Genomic DNA, 20,464 nt, shown 5'->3' with positions numbered 1-20,464 from the left:
ATTAAAACCTCAATTCCTTGATTCATATCAATAAAGGGATATTTCCAAGAAGCTCTTTTTCACATCAAAACCTTAATTTGTCAAAGCAAACAATGTCCTTCTTTTTGCAAATGCTTATTACCTTTTCAGACTATTCCTAAACTGCACATTCTTTCTTATTAAAAGTCAGCTACAGATATGTTGGCCATTCAAGACAGATGCTGACATTTTAAATTTTCTAATAGGTTACCTTCAAGCGCTGAGTGATCACCAAGAACTGGAAATGGTGGATAATCTGCCTCTGTGATTCCAGACTAGAGCTCACAGAACCTTTGGGTAATCAACATATAGAACAGCATCACAGCACTGGGGTGGTTTAAACATGGACAAACTGGCATAGGTAATGTGGTTGAGAATCAAATCACTGAAGTACTGGAGATTAAACAGAATTAATGAATATTATGCTGCAGTCTCCATAAATGAGCCAACAAATATGCAGCAAAATCCTGAACTGCAGCCTTGAAATAAGGAGCTTAATGTAATTCCATGTTTATTGGTTTGCCTAGAAACTAACTTAGAAGGGGGTTGGGCAGGCAGGACTACAAAACGTGAAGGGTTCATAGGTTTAATAAGGAAATTATTAACTCTGAACTGCGTGGCGATGTGAGATATAAGTTCTCCAGTGTTCTCCTCTTCCACAAGCCCCTTAATATATTAGAAGGCAAGGTTAGAGGGCATGCAGAGAGGTTGCTATACAATGACAGAGCAGTGCTTAGGGCTCCAGACAATCATGGACAGCAAATGTCATCATATTCAAACCTGCCGTCATTGCAGCCAGAGATTATCTCCCCTTCTTGACAAACTGCATCTGTGGGTAAAGCTTGCTTATTGATTTTTCCTAAAATATCTTTCTCGAAACATACTGCTTAGGACTTGGTTATTACATGAGAAATTTCACCAGTTAATTAGATTACTAAGGATGCTAAACATTTAAAAAAGGACAGGTAGGGGATGGGAGAGAGGGTTAGAAGACAGTTGAATAGCTCTTATGATAAGAAAATTAACAGGCTGTGAAATGGGGCATGTGACTTCATTCAAAAGCCTTTTGGAAGAGGAGGGATTAGTTTTTAAGTTTTAATTGCAAACCACAATGTCTTAAGGAGTCACTGATATCACTCATGTCAGAATCCCTGTCGTTAGTTCAGCTTCTTGTTTTTATTCAGATATAGAAACTGAAGAGCTGATGCCCAGGTGGCAATTGAAGAGGTATCATTTTAGCATTTCCTCTAAAACCATTAAGATTTACTCTCACTTTTAGCCCTCTCACTTTTAGCACAGTGCACACGCAGTGCACATGCAGTGCACACACAGGAGACATCGTGCTTTAGCATCTTAGCTTGAAAGAGCTGCTCAGGGAGGACATATTTTCTCCTAATTATTCTTGACAGGTATTAGGTCAGATTAATTATTTTAAAATTCACCTGAACAACAGCGTCTTTGCTAATTACTTCAGGGCATATACGTAATTCATTTACAACAGGGAAAAAAGGAAAAGACTAGGGGAGAATTCAAACCCTGACCCCTTTGGTGGACAATGCATAAAAAGAGGTCCCTTTGTGACCTAAAAGGGGGCATAGGGAGCAGAGAGTATCTGGAGCCTTTACTTCAGAACGAGGATAAATGTTTCTTTATATAAATATCCCTATTTATATATTTATGTGTTTTAAAGTATCCATATTTAAATTATTTTTAAAGATACATTTGAAACTAGTTTAGAACATATATGTCAGAGTAAGACAGTGAGTGGTTAAGAACATGAATTTTAGAGAAAAGATTTTCCCAGCTCAACCTCTTGCAAGCTTTGCGACCTTGGGCAATGTACATACCTCTTGAAGGTTCAGGTTGTCCTTGTTAAACTAATAATAGCATTTAGCACCTACCTTACGGCTTGTTGTAAGAATTAAAATATGAGATATGTAAACCACAGCATGTGACAAAGAGTAAGTAATATTTGTTAGGTATTATCATTTCTACAGAAACATAGGAAATTAAATAAATGTTTGCCTAGACACTTTGAAGCTAGTCCTAAAAATTACCTTTAAAATGAATTATACCTGTTGGCTTGAACTGCATTAGAAAAGCCCCTTTAAATTTAGGTTCAAATTTCTACAGGGAAAGATGGATTAAAATATTTCAGTAGACTAAATATCCACTGATATTAAGCAAAAGTCAAAACTGTCCAGGGGCTCTCAGGCTGATAGGAGAGTGTTAGTGCGTATGACTTGTCCAGGCCCTACTCAGGTCTCTGAAAGCATTTCGAAACCATTGATTTGTCAGAGAAGCCCAAAGGAAGATTTTTTATATGAAATCTCCTAATATTTAAATGCTTGCTCAGAGGTTTTTTAATAATCATATGAGACAAACTTATTCTCACATCGGTTTTTATTAACTGAAGAATTCTAGGGTAAATTACGGATTTGGGAACTCATAATCCAGCATTTAGATACATATAAACTGAAGACTAATTTTGCTGAGAAAACAAACTAGGTTCAGCCTCTGTTACAAAGGATCGTTTTGATTTCCTTTTCAAATACTAGAATATATTTACAGCTTAAAAATTAGATGGAATAGAAACCATTAAAATTGATGACATTGAAGGAAGGAAATAGTAGAAATATTTTCCAAATGCAGACCCAAGTTGAAAATACAACTTGTAACACCATCTGCATCAGCGCCATCTATTTTGTTGCCTAACACATATGTTAACATCGTTGTCACTACTTTAATTTACACATCTCTCTTGAAAAACAACTGGATACTGAAGAGAATGCACGCCTCACCAGGCATGTGAGGCAGAAGTCTGGATGGTGCTAATCACATGTGGCCAAGAAGACGCTTTCTTACTTTCCATGAAGGAACTGTGTGTCTTAACACTATCATTAATCTACAAGGACAAAATGTGAATAGAATCCTTTGACTATTTTAGGGTGAAACTCAGCTATTACAGTGAAAAAAAAAGGAAATAAATGTGCTTAGGGTGGGGTGGGAAAAAGAATGCAACTATCTTAAATTGCCAAATGGCTGATTGGAATAATCATCAGGTACTGGCCATTCCTGGTGTTGTGTCGTCTCTTCTCCAGAGTAACAAACGCTCGTGAGATACTGAGTCTGAGGAGGTCACAGATGCCCACATTTCTCCTCATTGAGGAGGTAGCTGAGTTGGTTGGATGTGAATAAAATGCTCAGAAACAGAATAATTAAAACAATAACAAGACTTCCCTGGTGGTGCAGTGGTTAAGAATCCACCTGCCAATGCAGGGGACAGGGGTTCGAGCCCTGGTCCGGGAAGATCCCACATGTCGCAGAGCAACTAAGCCCGTACACCACAACTACTGAGCCTGCGCTCTAGAGCCCGCGAGCCACAACTACTGAAGCCCACAAGCCTGAAGCCCGTGCTCCACAACAAGAGAAGCCACCGCAATGAGAAGCCCACGCACCACAACGAAGAGTAACCCTGGCTCGCCACAACTAGAGAAAGCCTGCGTGCAGCAACTCAGACCCAACGCAGCCAAAGATAAATAGCTAAATTAATTAATTTTAAAAAATAAAATAAAATAACAACAGGCGCCCTATTATCTTTGCGGAAATGAAAGAGGCAAACAGATTTTCGCTCATTCTGTTTTTGTTTCTCAGGGGTAAATAAGCGGTAGCTGGCTTTGGGTAAGAGCTAGCTTTCCAGAGTGAGGAGGCTCACCCGAGAAAAGGCTAAGCTTTTCAGTAAAAAGGAGATTTAAGCTTCTTTTACTTCACAGCCTAATGTTTTTGTTAAAGTCTATTACAGTACCTAGGTCCCCAAATAATTTTGGGTTGAGTTATAGGAGCAGAAGGGGTAATAGGTCAAGAGTTATGAGGGTGTTTTCTCATGTAAATGGTGGTTTGATATTGTTGGTATGATACATATATTTACCTCGTTGTGTTATGATTAATATAGAGAGAGTGTATAGGGCGGTAATACTGTCTTAGCCCCTGTGAGGATAATAGTGATATTGGACTAGAAGAAAGATATTACTACAAATAGTTCTCTGATTAAGTTGATTGTTGGGGGCAGGGCTAGGTCTGTAAGATTTACTAGTAGTCATCATGTTGCCATTAGTGGAAGAAATGTTTGTAGACCACGGACTAAAATTATGTTTCAGCTATGAACACGCTGATAATTTGAATTTGCCAGGCAAAATAATATAGACGATGTGAGGCTGTGGGTGATTATTAGGGCCCTAGTTCCTATGGAACTTGAAGGTGTTTGGGTAAGAAGAGCTACTATGACAAGTGACACGTGCTTAACGGAGGCGCATGTGATGAGCTAGTTTAAGTCTGTTTCGTGCAAGCAGATTGAGCTCATTATAATTACTCCTTAGAAGGACAATATAAGGAATGGGTACCCTACATACTTTGCTAGGGGTTTCAGGATTATTGTGATTCGTAGCCACCATGTTTGCGTTGTAGGGCTGCAAGAATCATAGATCAGGCGATAAGGGCTTCTACGTGCATTTTTGGCATCATAGGTGTAACCCATAAAGGGGTATTTTTACTATAAAAGCCACTTTACACACTAATCGTGTGAAAATATGGGATCAAAAGTTAGATATTGTTTGGGCTCAGTACTGCATTGTTAAAAAGTTTAGCGAGCCTGTAGTATTTTGGATAGACATTAGTGCAACTAGAAGTGGAAGGGATGCCACTAGTGAGTAAAATAAAAAAGTAGAGTCCTGCATTAAGCCGTTCTGTTTGGTTTCCTCATCAAGTAATAATAACTAATGTTGGGACTTGTGTTGCTTCAAATCAGCTGTAGAATGGAATCATTTCCATGGCCTTGAATGTTAAGATTAAGAATATATGTAGTATGATTAATATAGTAATAGACAGTTTGTTTGCTTTTTTCCCAAGCCAGTGATTCTTTAGGTAGCTGGAATTGCCTAGCTCTGAGTGTTAGTGGTAAGAGTCATGCCGTTCGAGTTGGTAAAGGTGCTGACAGAGGGTCAGAGAAGATTAAAGTTAAGGCTGTTGTTAGAAAGGTAAAGACTAACAAAACTAATTAGTATGCTGTAGGTTGTGGTGTGAATTCAAATTATATTGCTTTTCGATAAACGTGTTAGTGGCATGAATATAATAGTTAGAACAGTAATTTTAACACTGGAGAAGGTTTGTATTTCGATGCAATCAGTGCCATAGGTGTTTGATAATATTCCTAGCAGGGGTAACCTAGCGCAGCTTTTCAGGTTATGAATATTAGTCAGATGACGAGTATTATGCTAGCTAGAGTGAAATGGACATTTAGAATTATTAGGGTTGCTATAATGAATAATGATAATATTATTTCTTCCTGACATAGCAGAGAAGATATTAAGTGAGATCAATAAATTAATAGCCCTATAAGGGAAACTGTGAATGCTGGAATAATATTTATGTAGACAAAAGATACTCAGTAATTATGAGTTTAATCATAGTTTAACGAGACAAAATCATTTGTTTTCATTTAAACTAATTATCATATTTGTGTCATTCTGATCCCTTTTGAGTTCACTCACAGGCTATACTTACTGCTAGTAGTGAGATCAGGATTAGTGCTATGATGAGTATTGTTTTTAGGTTGCTAGTTTGGACTGCTCAGGGCAGGGGCCGAAGGGGGGCAATTTCTCTCGATCAAGGGGAGAAATGTAACGGCTACCAGGAAAATCTTTATGGAAAATCCTATGGGGTCAAATCCGCGTTTGTAAGGACTTGATTCTTCTGTATCTGTCTTTAGTAGGGGAAGTCAGAATTCGCTAAGTACAAGTAGTGAAGCTAGTACTATGTTTGTGGTTAATGCTATAAGCTTTATTATTCTTTTCAGATTGTACTAATTGACTGGAAGACAACTAATTGATACTAAAAGAACACACCCTCAACTCCATTTCACTGTACGGTAGAAACTAACACAACATTGTAAAACAACTCTACCCCAATAAAAGAAAAAACAGAATAGACCCTCATCAATAAATGGGGATGTATAGAAACAGCCATACTATGTCTACAAAGTGTATCAGGCAGTGGCTTCAAATCTGAAATGATTTGAAACTGTAGTTGGCACAGGCAGCAGACAATGAGGAAAAGTAGAGCCAATGATCACGTGTAGGCCATGGAAACCTTTGGTTATGAAGACTGTTGACCTGTGTACTCCATCTGAGATTGTAAAAGCTGTTTCATAATATTCTGAGGCTTGCAGTAGTGTAAAGTAAACTAGGGAGATTGTAATCAAAAGAGCTTGAGGAATATGCTTACAATTTCCTTCTGTCAAGCTGTCGTGAGCTTGGGTAATAGGTACTCCAGAGGCCAGTAAGACAGGTGTTGAAAAGTGGTACTTCTAATGGATTTAGGGGGTGAATGCCTTTTGGTGGTTAGCAACCACCTAGTTCAAGTGTAAGGGCAAGACTTGAGTGATGAAAACCTCAGAAGAAGCCTATAAAAAAGAGAACCTCTGAAATAATAAACAGAATTATGCCATACCAACATCCTTTTTGAATGAAACTGGTGTGTGATGGCCTTGAAAAGTGCTTTCCCTGGTGATGTCTCATCATCATTGACATATTGTTAACATACTAGTTAATCAGCCCGAGGATAATAAAAAAGTTGAGTTAAAATGGAATCATATGACTAGATGGGATGCTAAGAGAAGGGCTAAGAGGGCTCCTGTAAGAGGTCAGGGACGAGGATTTACTACATGATACGCATGGGTTTGGTGAGTCATTAGGTGTCATTGTGTAGGTAGAGGCTCATTCACAGGGTGAGCACGTAAGCTTGAATAAGGGCTACTGCATATTCGAGAAAAGTGAGAAGAACAAGACTAATAAATATAATGAGGGCTGTGGGAGGATTCATGCTTAATAGGGAAAGGGATGCTCCTCTGATTAGGTGAATTAACAGGTGACCGTCTGTGATACTGTCTGTTAGTCATAGGGCTAGGGCTATTGGTTGGATAAATAAGCTAATAGTTTCAATAATTACTAGCATAGGGATAAGAGGGATTGGTGCCCCGGGTGATAGAAAGCGGCCTACAGATGCTTTTGCTTTATGGCAGAAGCCAGTGATCACAGTGCCTTCTCATAAAGGGACCACTGTGCCTAAGGTTATTGAAAGTTGCGTAGGGGCGCAAATGAGTTCAGTAAGAGGCCTAGTAAGTTTGTTGGCCAATGAATAAGGGACATAAGGATTAATGTTCTGGTTTGTCCTTTATAGTTCTGGATGTTCATTATTTGTTCTGACATAAGCTGAAGAAGTCATTGTTAAAGAGAAATTATGTGGTTATTAATCAGTCGGTTGAGTGCGGGGGAAAAATACCTGGAAACATAATAATTAAAAATAACAACAGTCAGCCCTAGTATCGTTGGGGTAATAAAAGAAGCAAATAGATTTTTATTCATTCTGTTTTTGTTTCTCAAGGGTTAAATAAGAGGTAGCTTTTTTTCTCGGTGAGAGCTAGCTTTCTAGAATGGAAAAGCTCAAAGAGAAGAAAGCTAGCTTTATCAATATCAGTATCAATATCAATACTTTGTACATACTCTTTGTATTTCTTGTATCAACCATCTGTAACTGATATTATCATTGCCACTGGCAGGGCCAGCACATCAAGGAGTCAAGATGTGGGGTCTGGGTGAAAAAGATACAGATGAAAATCTTTAACATAGACCATCTGAGATCTTTGCCTACCTCATAAAACTGTTTCAGCATTAAATTTTACATAAGAAATATTTTAGCAATGTCTTGATATATAGTTACTCTAAAATAATAGAGGATGTTATTGTTGGTATGGTTGTGGCTTTTATCTTTATCAAATAAAACCCGGTCCTAAATTTAAAGAGGTTCCAATTGAAATAGAGAACATTAACATGGAATGCAAGCAAATGAGAACCAGAAAAAAAAATATCATGAATAAAATTTCATTGTAGGATTTGACTACATTATTGATTGTTTTTATCATTATGAAATATGAACACCTGCTCTTTCGTGAATGTCAACTCTGGGCTGAACTGTGTTAGGCGCTTTACATACACAATCTCATTTAACCTCACTTAATCACTCTAAGGTAGGTATTACTATAATCGTCGTTGTAAATATGAGGAAATTGAGCTTAAATGAAGTTCAGTATTTTTCTCAAAGTCCCCCGGATGGTGGTGATGCTGAAGCTAGGACAGCAGGTATTGATCTCAAGCAGGTAGCAGGGTGTAAGGACTTCCCTCCTTCTGCCCCACTGGACCCCGCAGTACACCATCTAAATTTGTTTGGGCATATTTACACCATCTCTCTACTGTTATGTGTTTGCAAGAAACGATGGAGGTGGAGTGGCAGCTCATGTGATGGAAAGCGTAGAAAAAACTCAGTTCCACGTTTAGCCCCATGGATGTGGACCACCACTAGGGGTCAGGCTAATATTCAGGCATATTTCAGTATTTTTTGGCATAACCATAATGCACAAAACACAAAGCAGCACCTTAATTTGCTCCCCAATATCCAAATGTAAAACAGAACAGCTCTTTGGAAAAGTATTTGGTAGTTTCTTAGAAATTTCGACATAAACTTAACACACAACCCATTCTTTTTATTGCTGAATTGTATAATATATCCATTCATAAGTTGATAAGACGAAAAGCTCCAAAAAAATTAGAGATAAGAGCAGGCCAAGGGTGAGATAAGACTTTGACTCACGCTGTTTCCTTCCTAAAACATTCACCCCTACCCATATCCTGCTGTAGCAACCTCCTCCATCCCTTCTAACTACTTGTAAAAGATTTTGTCTCTGCTTCATGTCTCTTCATCCTCATATCATATTCAACCCTCAACCCACTGCAATCTGGCTTCAGCCCACATTATTCTACTGAAACTATTCTTGCCAACTTTGTTATGACCTCCTTTTTGTTACATGTAGTAGGTGTATTCCAGCCTTTATCTTTACTTCCTGTCTCAACACTTCTGGCCCTGTCGATGATTCCTTCTCTTATACTGATTCTCTTTCCATGTAATTAGTGATATTTTATACTTTTAATTTTCCTTCCACACCTATGGTTACTTCTTCACCAGCCTTCTTTCCGGGTTCCTCCTCCTCTGTCCATCTTTTATGTGCTGATACTACTTAGGCTCCTATGCAAGATCCACTTTTCCTTTTACTTGAAAGTGGGGTCAGAGGATCATCTGCATCAAAATCATGGAACTCTATTTGTCAAGCGTGTAGATTTGTGAGCTACATCCTATAACTACTCAGTAAGACTCTGGAGTTGGTGCCCAGGATTCTGAATTTTATCACACCTCCTGGGTAATTCATCTGACCCCAAAGTTTGAGAATCTCTTCAACATCTTCCTTGGGTAATATCATCCATTCCTAAATGCTCAATTACCATCCACCTGATAAAAGTTCTAAACTTTATATCTCTAGGTCACATCTCATTCCTGAGCTTCAAAATCCACAGGCCCAAATTTCTGCTAGCCATTTCATTTAGAGTCCTACAGAAACATAAAACTTTCTATGCCCCCAAATGATCTCACTACCTTCACTTGCAAACTTCTGTGTTTTCTATCTTTGGAAGTGGAACCAGCCACCACTGCTGCAGATTCCAGAAATCTAATTAGCTTCCCTGACCTCATATTCTCACCCTCCTCTACTTCCAAACAGCTGTGAAGCTCTCTCAATTTAATCTTCTAAAAAATGATGATTCCAGCTACTTCTCTCCATCAACACTTAGTGCTATTCTAGTTGAGGCCAGCATCATGTATCATCTGGAACCACTGTAGCAGATTCCAAAAGAGTCCCTCAGCCTCTAGACTTAGGCTCTCACCTAACCGTGATCTTTTCTTTACACTGAAATGACTTTTCTAAAATGTGAACCTGACCAGGCAGCTTCCTTATTTAAAACCTTACTACAGAATCCCAATGCTCTTAGAAGGATGTTCATGCTTCCATGGTACAACCTCAGCTTACTGCCTCAGTCTTATTTATTATCCCCAGTCCCTGTTTTATCTTTTAAGAATTCTAACTTTTAGTTAAATTTAACTTCTCTTCGAAGAACACCACATCCTCTTTTGTCTCCATACTTTCACATATTATGCTCACTGTGACTGAAAGATTCTTCTCCATCTCTTTGCTTGGCTGAATTCTACTAATACTTCAGGTATCACCTTCCATATCACTTTCCCTGGGAACTCTCTCTGACCAGCCCCCCCACCAAATTCAAATAAGAGGATCCTGCAGTGTGTGATTATAATACGCTGTACCAACCCCATCATAGCACTTATTATCGTGCATTTTAAGCTTCAGTTTACTTAACCTTTCCTGCACTAGACTATAAGTCTAATGGAGGCTGGAACCACGGGACCACAGCTTGGAATGTGCCACTATATATCTACTGAATGATTCAACAGGTGAATGACTTTTTAAAAAATAACCACAATCTAAAAAAAAGTGTTACAATCTTATATTTTCAGCTTTCATATAATCGAATTAAAATCAAGACTGGGAAATTACATTCTAGATCTTTAAATGATAATATGAACATTATTTTAATATAATATTTGAAGTTTTAAGAATACATAAGTATAAATTTATTAATATTTTAGGGAAAAGTATTAGACAGTGTTCACAATTCATAATTTCAGAGCCACCTCAGAATGAGCCATAATAAATTATATAAAATTCTTTTCACATATTTGGATATAAGAAATACCACTATAAGTTTTAAGCTATTTAATATTGTATTCCTATTTAATAGTACCACAAATTGAATAAAGTTCTTATTTAAATAGACATGAAAAAGAGTCTTGTTCAAGGTCTTTTATCCCTGTTTATTCACTTTCTCTGAATGAATGGAATTTGAAAAGCTATAATATACATTCCCTTATTTGAAAACATATTTTCCTCCTCTAAAACTCATTTTTTTACTCTGTAGATTTCAGGATGACCTCTTCACTGGCAATTTCAAGGTACTTCACTTACTTTTGCATGTGGGCTTTTTAAATAGAACCTGACCGCTTTGAACTTTTGTATTTGAAATCCAGAAAGCAAATTCTCCTAGGGTTCCACATTAGGATTCTTCAGCTAGAAGCTAAGACTGGATATGCATAAAATCAAATATTCAAGCCCTAGAAGTCTGTTCTCATGCCTCCTCACTCAGTGGCCATTCCATAGCAAACTCAGCTCTGGACAGCTCCCTCAGAAATTCACCAAGGTGGGGGATATCATAGATCCAATTCAAGGTGTTGTCACATTGCCACCTCATGACAAATCAGAGCTATGCAACTTCAGAGGACATTGGTATATCCACTGGGATACAGAAATTGATAACAGAGCTGGAAGGTTAATTTTTGCCTTCATATAAATGCTAAACAATTTTTAAAAATGCAAATAATGGAGTTTGGAAGACTGGTTCCTTCACTTACTAGTTGTGTGACCCTAAAGCAAGTAAGATAATGTTTTTTAATGAGCATATATCAAATTAAAAATAAAGTGTGGCTTAAGTATACCACAAATGACATCACACAGGTCTGAAATTGAGTTCTTTTCAAGGGCTGGTTTGTGAATTACATAAGAATATGAGATATAACTCAATATACTAGCATACTCCCTGGTACTGTACACCATTCTGGTTAGCACCAATGGCTCCCAATGACAGGACACCGCACTGCCTGGAAGAAAGTGTCATGATATCAAACAATAGGGCAGAACTCCACCAAGTAATACTGAATACTTTTATTAGGGAAACAGAAAAAGAAAAGAAAATATGAAATAGTGGCAGTTTCTTTGCACAAAAGCTGAGTAAAACTTGTTACCCTCAGGGTAGAAAAGTTTCTTCAATTGGGAAATCATACCCTGAGCTGAGAGTTTGGAACATTTGTTCACAAACCTATTAACTTTCCTATAGCTTCACATTAAACATCGCAACTAGTTTATTCCCATCTGGGCCAGTAGGCCAAATTCTACCCTGAATTTTTCATTCCTATGTTCCCTGTGGCTGTTATTACTGATCTGCACGCTCTTTCTCAACAAAAAGTGGCTTTACTCCTCCCTTTCTAATTTTCAGAAACATCTTTGTCATCCTTATGACCTTTCAGTGAGGGACATTCAGCATAAAGGGGAAAAAATATGTAAAAGCATCTTTGTGATGGTTGGCAGAAGATGTAAGAGCTGATATCTATGCCCTTGGGTGATTATGTACCCACTGGGGCTCCAGGTTTCTCATCTGCTCATCTGTGAAATCAGGAGAGTGATCATAAATACTATTATAAGTTTTTGTTTCTCTAACAAAGTAACTTTCATATACATTATCTCATTTAATCCTTATAACATCCTTATATCCCTATGAGGCAGATAACACACCCAGCAACATTTCATAATGGTATTATACAAATCCGCAGAGGTGAATATGAATCACTGCGCCAGTCAAAAACTCTCATTTAAGGCTGGAGGGAAGATTACTTGTTAACATGCAACAAATATTTCCTGAGCACCTACTGTGTGTTTACCACTGTATCTACACAATAAGGATGGAGTAATGAACAAGTTAGAACACACCCCTGTCCTTAGCAAGCTTACATACGAGAGTGGAGAAAGACTATAAAGTAGGAAACCAGATAATAAACTAGATGATTTAGAGAGGGACATAGCACCGTGAAGATAATAAAGCAATATACAACTTGGAATGGATTTGAGGCAAATTGTGCCAGAAGCAGATTTTCTTTAAGTGGCTAAAACAAAGTTTAAAAAGCAAGTAACAATAAAAGAAAATGTTTCCGGTACAGGACCAGCAGTACAAAAAAATAGTGTACGAGTACCTGGATAAAACACCCGTTTTGCAATAGTGCAACTTTTAAGTACATATTGTTGACTGTCCACAGTCCATGCAGAGTTACAACTCCACTCTTCAACAACAACATGTTGACAGTTCCTAAAGAAAACTACTTAAAAAAAAAGGCATAACCCAGATGTTCCCTCATTTGACCAACTCCATCTAAGTTTAGATGTGCAGAAGGGCTTATTAGATATATCCAGAGTAAGCCACATGCAGCATGTTACTTGATCAATTTTTCTAAAATAAGGTTTCAGGACAATGACAGTAAGATAAGGGAAGAAAACATGGAGGAATGAAGTCCTAATTACTATACACGCATATTTTTTGACAATAGGGGGAAACCTTTTACAGATAAGTTACAAACAAAGAAAAGTCAAATAAACGATTTTGTACAAGAAATTTAACACGTTCTGTACAATGTGTTCACTTTGCTGTCATCTGTACAAACTCTTCTTAGTTTACTTGGCCATCACCGTCAATATCTGCTTCCCTGACATTTCATCAACCTCTTCATCTGTTAACTTCTCTCCAAGGTTTGTCATCACATGGCGGAGCTCTGCTGCACTAATATAGCCATTACCATCCTCATCAAACACAAGGAATGCTTCTCTAAGTTCTTCTTCACTGTCTGTGTCCTTCATTTTTCTTGCCATCATTGTCAGAAATTCCGGGAAGTCAATTGTGCCGTTACCATCAGCATCCACCTCATTAATCATGTCCTGTAACTGCTTCTGTGGGATTCTGCGCAACAGACCTCATTACAGTTCCCAACTCCTTTGTTGTTATAGTTCCATCACCATCCTTGTCAAATAGTGAGAAAGCTTCTTTGAATTCTGCAATCTGCTCTTCAGTCAGCTGGTCAGCCATGCTGCAAGCGCTACCGGTCTCCGGGACTCGACTACTCAAGCACTCAGCTCGCTTGCTCCACTCGGACTAATTCTGTTCTGCTACTTTAATAGACTTATTTTATGCCTAACAGAAACTCAATACATGGTTGATGAGTAAATCTCCAATCAGAATTCATCCCTCCATTACCTCTATGCCTAAGGAACAGAGTCTGAATCTGTTGTAACAATACTCCCTGTGTGGAAGTCTGGAAAGAAAGTAGAAAGACTTTTGACAAGGACAGTGATTGAAGAAAGAAACAGATTTGAGAGATTCCAGAGAAAGAAGCAAGGACCACGATGATGAGGGGGAGGTGAAATTTTGGGGGGATTCTGGGTGGGTGCAATGAGGAAGGAGGAAAGTTCCAGAATGATGGCCAGGTTTGGTGTGAATAAATGGCTAAACTATCAGTTCTCCCAAAAGAGGGTTACCTGGTTTATAATGTTTGACACATCCCTTATCACACAAAAGTGCTCGATTGCTTGAATTGTTTTGAATAATATGTTTTCATTAGTGCTAATAATGAAAACATAATTAAAAGCATGTTTGTAGTGAGAGGCAATAAGTTCATTCTTGCACATGACAAATTTAAAGTTCTTATGGGACCACTAAGCAAAGAGGTCCCATTGCTTGCTGGATATATACGAATGGAGCAGATGGGAAATAGGGTCTAGATTTGTAGATGTGATGCTGATGAGGTTATTGAAAGCAACACAGTATAAAGAGAATATGTAACCTGAGAAGAGAAGTCAGACATTGGAATATCAACATTTAGTGAAGCGATAGGTAACTATGATGAGAGAGGGGTGGAATAGCCAAAGGTGTAGGAGAAAGACCAGGGCAAACTGGTTTCACAGAATTCAAGGTAGAAAAAAAATCATGTAGAAGAGAGTACTCAACTGTGCATTTCACTGGATATAAATTTTATATCAATTAAAAAAAAACCACTTACCCTCAGACATCCTTTACTAATTTGTTTTGGCCTAGATTGTTTTGCTTCTAGAGATTCTCTGCCTCTGTTGGTATGCTGAAACAGCAGCCTCCAGTGGTTATGGTCATGGAGAACTACGATTTATGGACTAGGAATGGTTTTTTCACATAGTACATGCTCAACGAAGTGAGTTGAACTAAATTAATTGTTCTTCACTCACAAAGAAACAAATGCTTTGCGTGACGCTCTCTTAGGGCAAAGAACATTGGCTTAAAGTGAAGATCCTGGGATTATGCTGGTAAAACAGTCAAGACTGTTTGCTTGAAATACTGATCTACGGTCCAATTGTTGTTTGCTGGCTGCTGTGGCAATCTGAAGCTCACAAGATCAGCATCTTTGCTCTCCCTTCCCCTCAATTTTTGGTTGTTATGGGAGGGACAGCAAGCCAATAGTTATGCTTAGCTCTGAGTATATGATCAATTATTTCTTTCTTCATAGTATGCTTTCTTAAAAAGCCAAAAAGTGCATTTTTACCCTCACAAGGCTTTTAAAAGTTGCTCATAGTGTGCCACTGACAACAATAGTCCTAAATTTCAATTTCTACTCCACCTCTCAGACTTGCTTTATCTTTTTTAGATCTTTTCTTCTCATCTGATGAGAACATGTTTTTCCAGACCTCAAGAATCTTGAGAACTCCACTGAGTCCACAACACCAGGCACTGGGGTCTTGCAGAGGCGCACAGTTACTAAACAGTTGCTGACCCTTCCTTATAGCTCTCTATCACTTTCTTGTTTCCACTCGTCTGACTTTGGAGCTCTCTTGAAAGCCCATCTCCCTTAAGCTACTTTAAGCCCCTCTCAATTCCACCCAACATTTTTCAATGGCTCCCTGCTTCCTTAATCTCTACTTCCCATCTATTCCCCTGGTAAAATTTAGCTTCTCTAAATTCTTCACTTATGTTTTGCACTGACATGCCTTATGTCCAGTCATTTCAGTGAAAGGAAATATCCTAAAAGGGAAGGATTCACCAAGAAGAATGAGGACCATTGATGGATTATACTTTTGCGTGTGTCTTTGAAATTCCAAATTCATCTTCATTTTCAGCACGTGGTTATATCATATGATGAAGTGAAATATCAATATGTTAAAAAATATAATTTTGTATTTGTGACGAAATCTAATTTATTGAAGCTATATTTCTATACACACACACACACACACACACAAATGGCTATGTTCACAGTTCCCTAAATCTACCATATTTTAGAAATGTAAACATTTTTATATTGGTAGCTACATTACCCCACTGTTTTACTTATTTTACTTAAAAAAAAAGAACATATTTGCCTTCTTGTTAAAGGAAAGCTATGTAAGGAAAAAAACATTACTTTAAAACTATAAAAAGATATATCAGAAGAAAAAGAAGTATGAGAGGCATCTAGGAATTTCAGAGTTCTCTCATGGGCATGGTGAAGTGAACACTACAATCAAGTTAGAGTTCTACCACATACTATTCCTATGTTTCTGGAAAAGTCATGGAGTCTATATTCATGATCCATAGGGACGCTGTCAGAACCAACAAGATAACCTACCTAAAATTGCTGTGTGCTCTTATGTTCTCCCAGAATTGTAGTGAATGGGAATTATTTGGATTGTGTGGAAACAAGTATATAAAGCAAGCTCCAGAAGAATTCTGTTTTCTTTGTTTTTCTGATCAGGTTTGATACTATGATCAGATGCATTATATAACCTCTAAATGCTCTTGTCCACTGTAGAATATAACTAAGTACTTCTATTCAAAACCAAGTCATGTTACCCATCTGACTATAATAACTCACACACTGGGTTGGCCAAAAGTTCCTTCGGGTTTTTCCGTGGATGTTACAAAAAACCCAAAGGAACTTTCTGGCCAACCCAATAGTTTGAATTGAAAAATCTTTGGATTAGAATGCCTACGTGCCAATAGCTCTAGCCATTGGTGTTGACATATAAAATGAAGGTAAATGCAGCATCTTTCTTACACATTTCACTACTGCTTAGCAAATGACCCACAAAAGGAGTATAATACATATACTAAATTTGATGGCATAAATCAACGGATAAATGAATGACCGAATGAATGACATACAGAAGCTATGGCACGTTGAGGCAATGAATGCACTGAGTGACTGACGGGAGTCATGGGGTTGTGAAGTTGCTGGGAAGTCCACCTCACACTTCACATCTGGCAAACCATCACTCATTTTTGAAGCCCCAACAACGAAAATAATCTTCCAGCTACACAGATTCTGAACCTCAGGCAGGACTGCTCACTCAGAACTATGTCTATCCCTCCTTAAGATCACCTGCCATGCTGCACGACAACTGGCACTGGCATTTGGCCTGTTAGACCACAGACCCCCTGGAGGAGGAGCTGTGCATTTCTGAACACACAGAGCCTGGGACCGTGCCTGACACACACAGGAGGTCTTAACAAGAAAGTAAAGAGTTAGTTGAATAAAAGAGGACTTTACATTTCACTTGAACTCCTTACTGAATAAAGACAATGATTTACTCTTCAGGGAAAAAAAAAGAAAACGAAAAACCCATCAATTAAGTAATAAGCTCAGTAGAGTTGGGAAGGAAAAAGAGTAAAACAGGCAGTCATAGCACAGCTGAAAAGCAGACTCGACCATTTATTCTTCTTCTGCACTTAAAACATTTGAGAATGCCATTCTCAGAAAATTACTATAAACGTTCTCATTTATATAATAGGAGAAGCCAGTGCGTGTTTTCCTTCTGTAATTACGGTTATCCAAGAAATCCCATTCACTGCACTTCCCCCACCCCTTTCCTTCCCAAAACCACAAAGATTCTCAATTACCATTTAGTAGGTTTCCTTGTATATGGGCACTAGACTATGAGAAAGTAAGTTCTACCCCTTCCTCCTTCGAGCATAAATAAAATGAGGGCAGGGGTTTCTCACTTACTTTGTTCTCTGCTCCTTCCTCAGCACTTCGAACTGTACCTGGCACAGAGCAGATACTCAATAACTAACTGTTGCTTGAATGACTGACTACATATTTGATAATAAAGTCATAAATCCTCTCAGCTGAAAAATCTTTGTTTTCCATTCTTAGTACTTGCTTTTTTTTTGGCATGATATCTAAATGTAACCAAAGAAAACTAATAGAAAAAATTTTAAAGATACCTAAAAATTTTTATACATATTCTTCATTCATTCTCTTTACTCCAATTTAAATCTGAAAATTCATATTAAGCAGCCAGAAGTGTCCTAACTAAACTCAAGAAAATGGAGGCAATGTCTTCAGATTTAATGATTTTAAAATCAGTGTGTGAGTTGACTAAATTTGTTTATAGCATTTTTTGTTGAGCAGGAAGTTTTAAGCATATTTCTTAATGCTTTCATTGTGCAACTTAACTTTTTTCCACTGTAAACATATAAAAATGTAAATATGCAGTGAATCCATAGATGATCTGAGTCCTCTTAGTTCACTCTGCCTTCCCACAGGTGTGTATTCCTCTAGCACTAATCTTTGAATTATATTCAAAGCAATCCTGATCAATATAGAAGTCCTGAACTTAACTACTTCGTTACTGCAGAGTTTACAGAGGTGAATTCTGGGTGAAATTTCTAAATCATGCCTTGTTACCACTGGAGATATTAAGTATAGGGCAATTTACCCTGTGTCGCCATACATTTCACAAAGCTGCTAAGTTAAACACATTGCAAAAATAACTGCAATGGCAATTTTAAAATTTCTAAACATTTAGAATATTTCAAATAGACTAAAACTTACCTAGGGGAAAAAGTAATGTATATTCATATATTCACCACACCACAGATTCAGTTTGCCAAATTTGCCTCAAAACTTTTTGTTTTTAATGGACTAGGTCTTCACAGATATAGAGATATAGCTAAAGCTTTCTGTGAACTGCTGCTCAATCTCCCACATCCTCCCCCACCAGCCCTTTCCCAGGCACTCCCTCTAATGACTTTGGTGATTATCATTACTGTCCATATTATTCTTTTACAAAATATTTCTCCCTAAACAATATTTGCAATATTTTCCGTTACTTTAAACTTTATATAAACTGTATTTACAATATGCTCAACATAGAATAACACCCGATAAATGCTGTTAGTCTTTTTGTCTTTTTGCCATGGCATATGCTTTTTTTTTGTCTCTTGACACTGCATTTGAGATTTACTATGTTGAGACATGTAATTATGATTAATTCCCTTTAGCTGTGTCACTGGGCTCTAATCAAACCACTCCTGTCTGAAAGCATCTTTTTCTTTCTTTCACCCAGCAGCTCCTGGGATCCAGCCACCAGCTCAGGAATGCCTCTCCCCCAAGACTACTTCCTTTGACCTTGGTTTTTTAAAACACTTTGTTGGTATAGAGTGATTTTTTCTTGTAATTTAAACAGGCCTAGCATTACTGTTTCCATTTAATGGACATGAGATAATTTAGAGGTTTTAAAGTGATTTTATGTATAGACCATGTAAACTGAATAAATAAATACATGAGAAAACAAGTAAAAGAAAGACCTTGTAATAAACATTATGTACTGTATTTAATGTTTTAATGCAAATGACTCCATAATTAAGTCTGTATATGTTTCCCTGCTCACATACTAGGGAGTTTTTCTAAAATCACAGCTAGTAACAGAACTGCTAGGTTAAAAATGGGTACAATTTTACTTACTAGCTACTACACAATTGTTCTGCAAATTAGGCTTATCAAGCTATGCAAAAGACAACAGGGTCTAAAAATGTCCCTTTCTAAACACCCTTACCAACATTTGGTATTGTAAGAATTTAAAATATTTTACCGATTTCCTAGATCTCCTTGTTTCTCATATATTTCACCAATTTCTAGTGAAGTTGAACATCTTATCAATTCTTTATCCATCAGTCCAGTATGGTCCCTTCTAGAAATTGCCTGCTTCGATCCTCATTTGTCCATTTTCCTGTTAGTTACTGTCCTGCTAATTTATAGAAATTCTTTATAAATATGAAATATTGATCCTACATTGTTTACATGTGTTGCAAACATCTACTCCCAGTTTGTGGCTTGGCTGTTTATAGTGATTTTTATTGAACAGGATATTTTTATGTGGATCAATGTGTCAACTCTTTTATTCAAGGTTTGAATTTTATATTTCATTAAACAAACTCATTCTTATTTTAAGTTTATAAGAAATCATCTTACATTTTATTTTTAAAATTTTAATATTTTATTTACATAATTAGGTATTTAACCTAAATGCAACAGATTTTTTTAATATTTGAACGGTATAGATTTTTCTTTTCTATATGGATAACATAGTACTTCCAGGTTAGTTATTTACCAGTCCATTTTTTTCTTCAGTGATCTGTAATGTCATCTCTATTATGTATCACGTTTACATTCACATGCAGGCAACAGCATTCTTTCCCTGGTTTAAAAAATCTAGATCAAGAGGACAGTAAGTTGTTTTAGTCAACACAGCCTGCCATAACAAAATGCCACAGGCCAGGTGTCTTAAACAACAGACATTTATTTCTCACAGTTCTGAAGGCTGGGAAGTCCAAGATCAAAGTGCCAGCAGATTCAGTGTCTGGTGAGAGCGGATTCCTGGCTACAGAGGGCCTCCTTCCAGCTTGTGCGTACATAGCCTTTCCTCCATGTGTGCTTGTGGGGAGGGAGTTGACTCTCCTGTCTCTTATTCTTATGAGGACACGAATCTCATCATGAGGGCATCACCCTAAACCTAACTACATCCCAAAGGCCCTCCAACCATCACACTGGG

General features: G+C 37.5%; 1 long non-coding RNA gene and 1 pseudogene across 2 annotated transcripts in view; both read right to left on the bottom strand.

Annotated features, from left to right (window-relative positions):
- Positions 1-20,464, bottom strand: part of LOC149749782 (uncharacterized) — a 71,615-nt gene that overhangs the window by 17,335 nt on the left and 33,816 nt on the right. The window lies entirely within an intron of this gene.
- On the bottom strand, positions 11,245-13,901 carry LOC149749783 (calmodulin pseudogene; annotated as a pseudogene).

This window comes from Delphinapterus leucas, chromosome 3, assembly GCF_059928025.1.
Source record: "Delphinapterus leucas isolate spDelLeu-1000000601 "Yukka" chromosome 3, BTC_Dleu_Yukka2, whole genome shotgun sequence".
Taxonomy (NCBI): Eukaryota; Metazoa; Chordata; class Mammalia; order Artiodactyla; family Monodontidae; genus Delphinapterus; species Delphinapterus leucas.
Note: the sequence above shows the minus strand (reverse complement) of the source record. Positions and strands in the feature narration are given on the sequence as shown.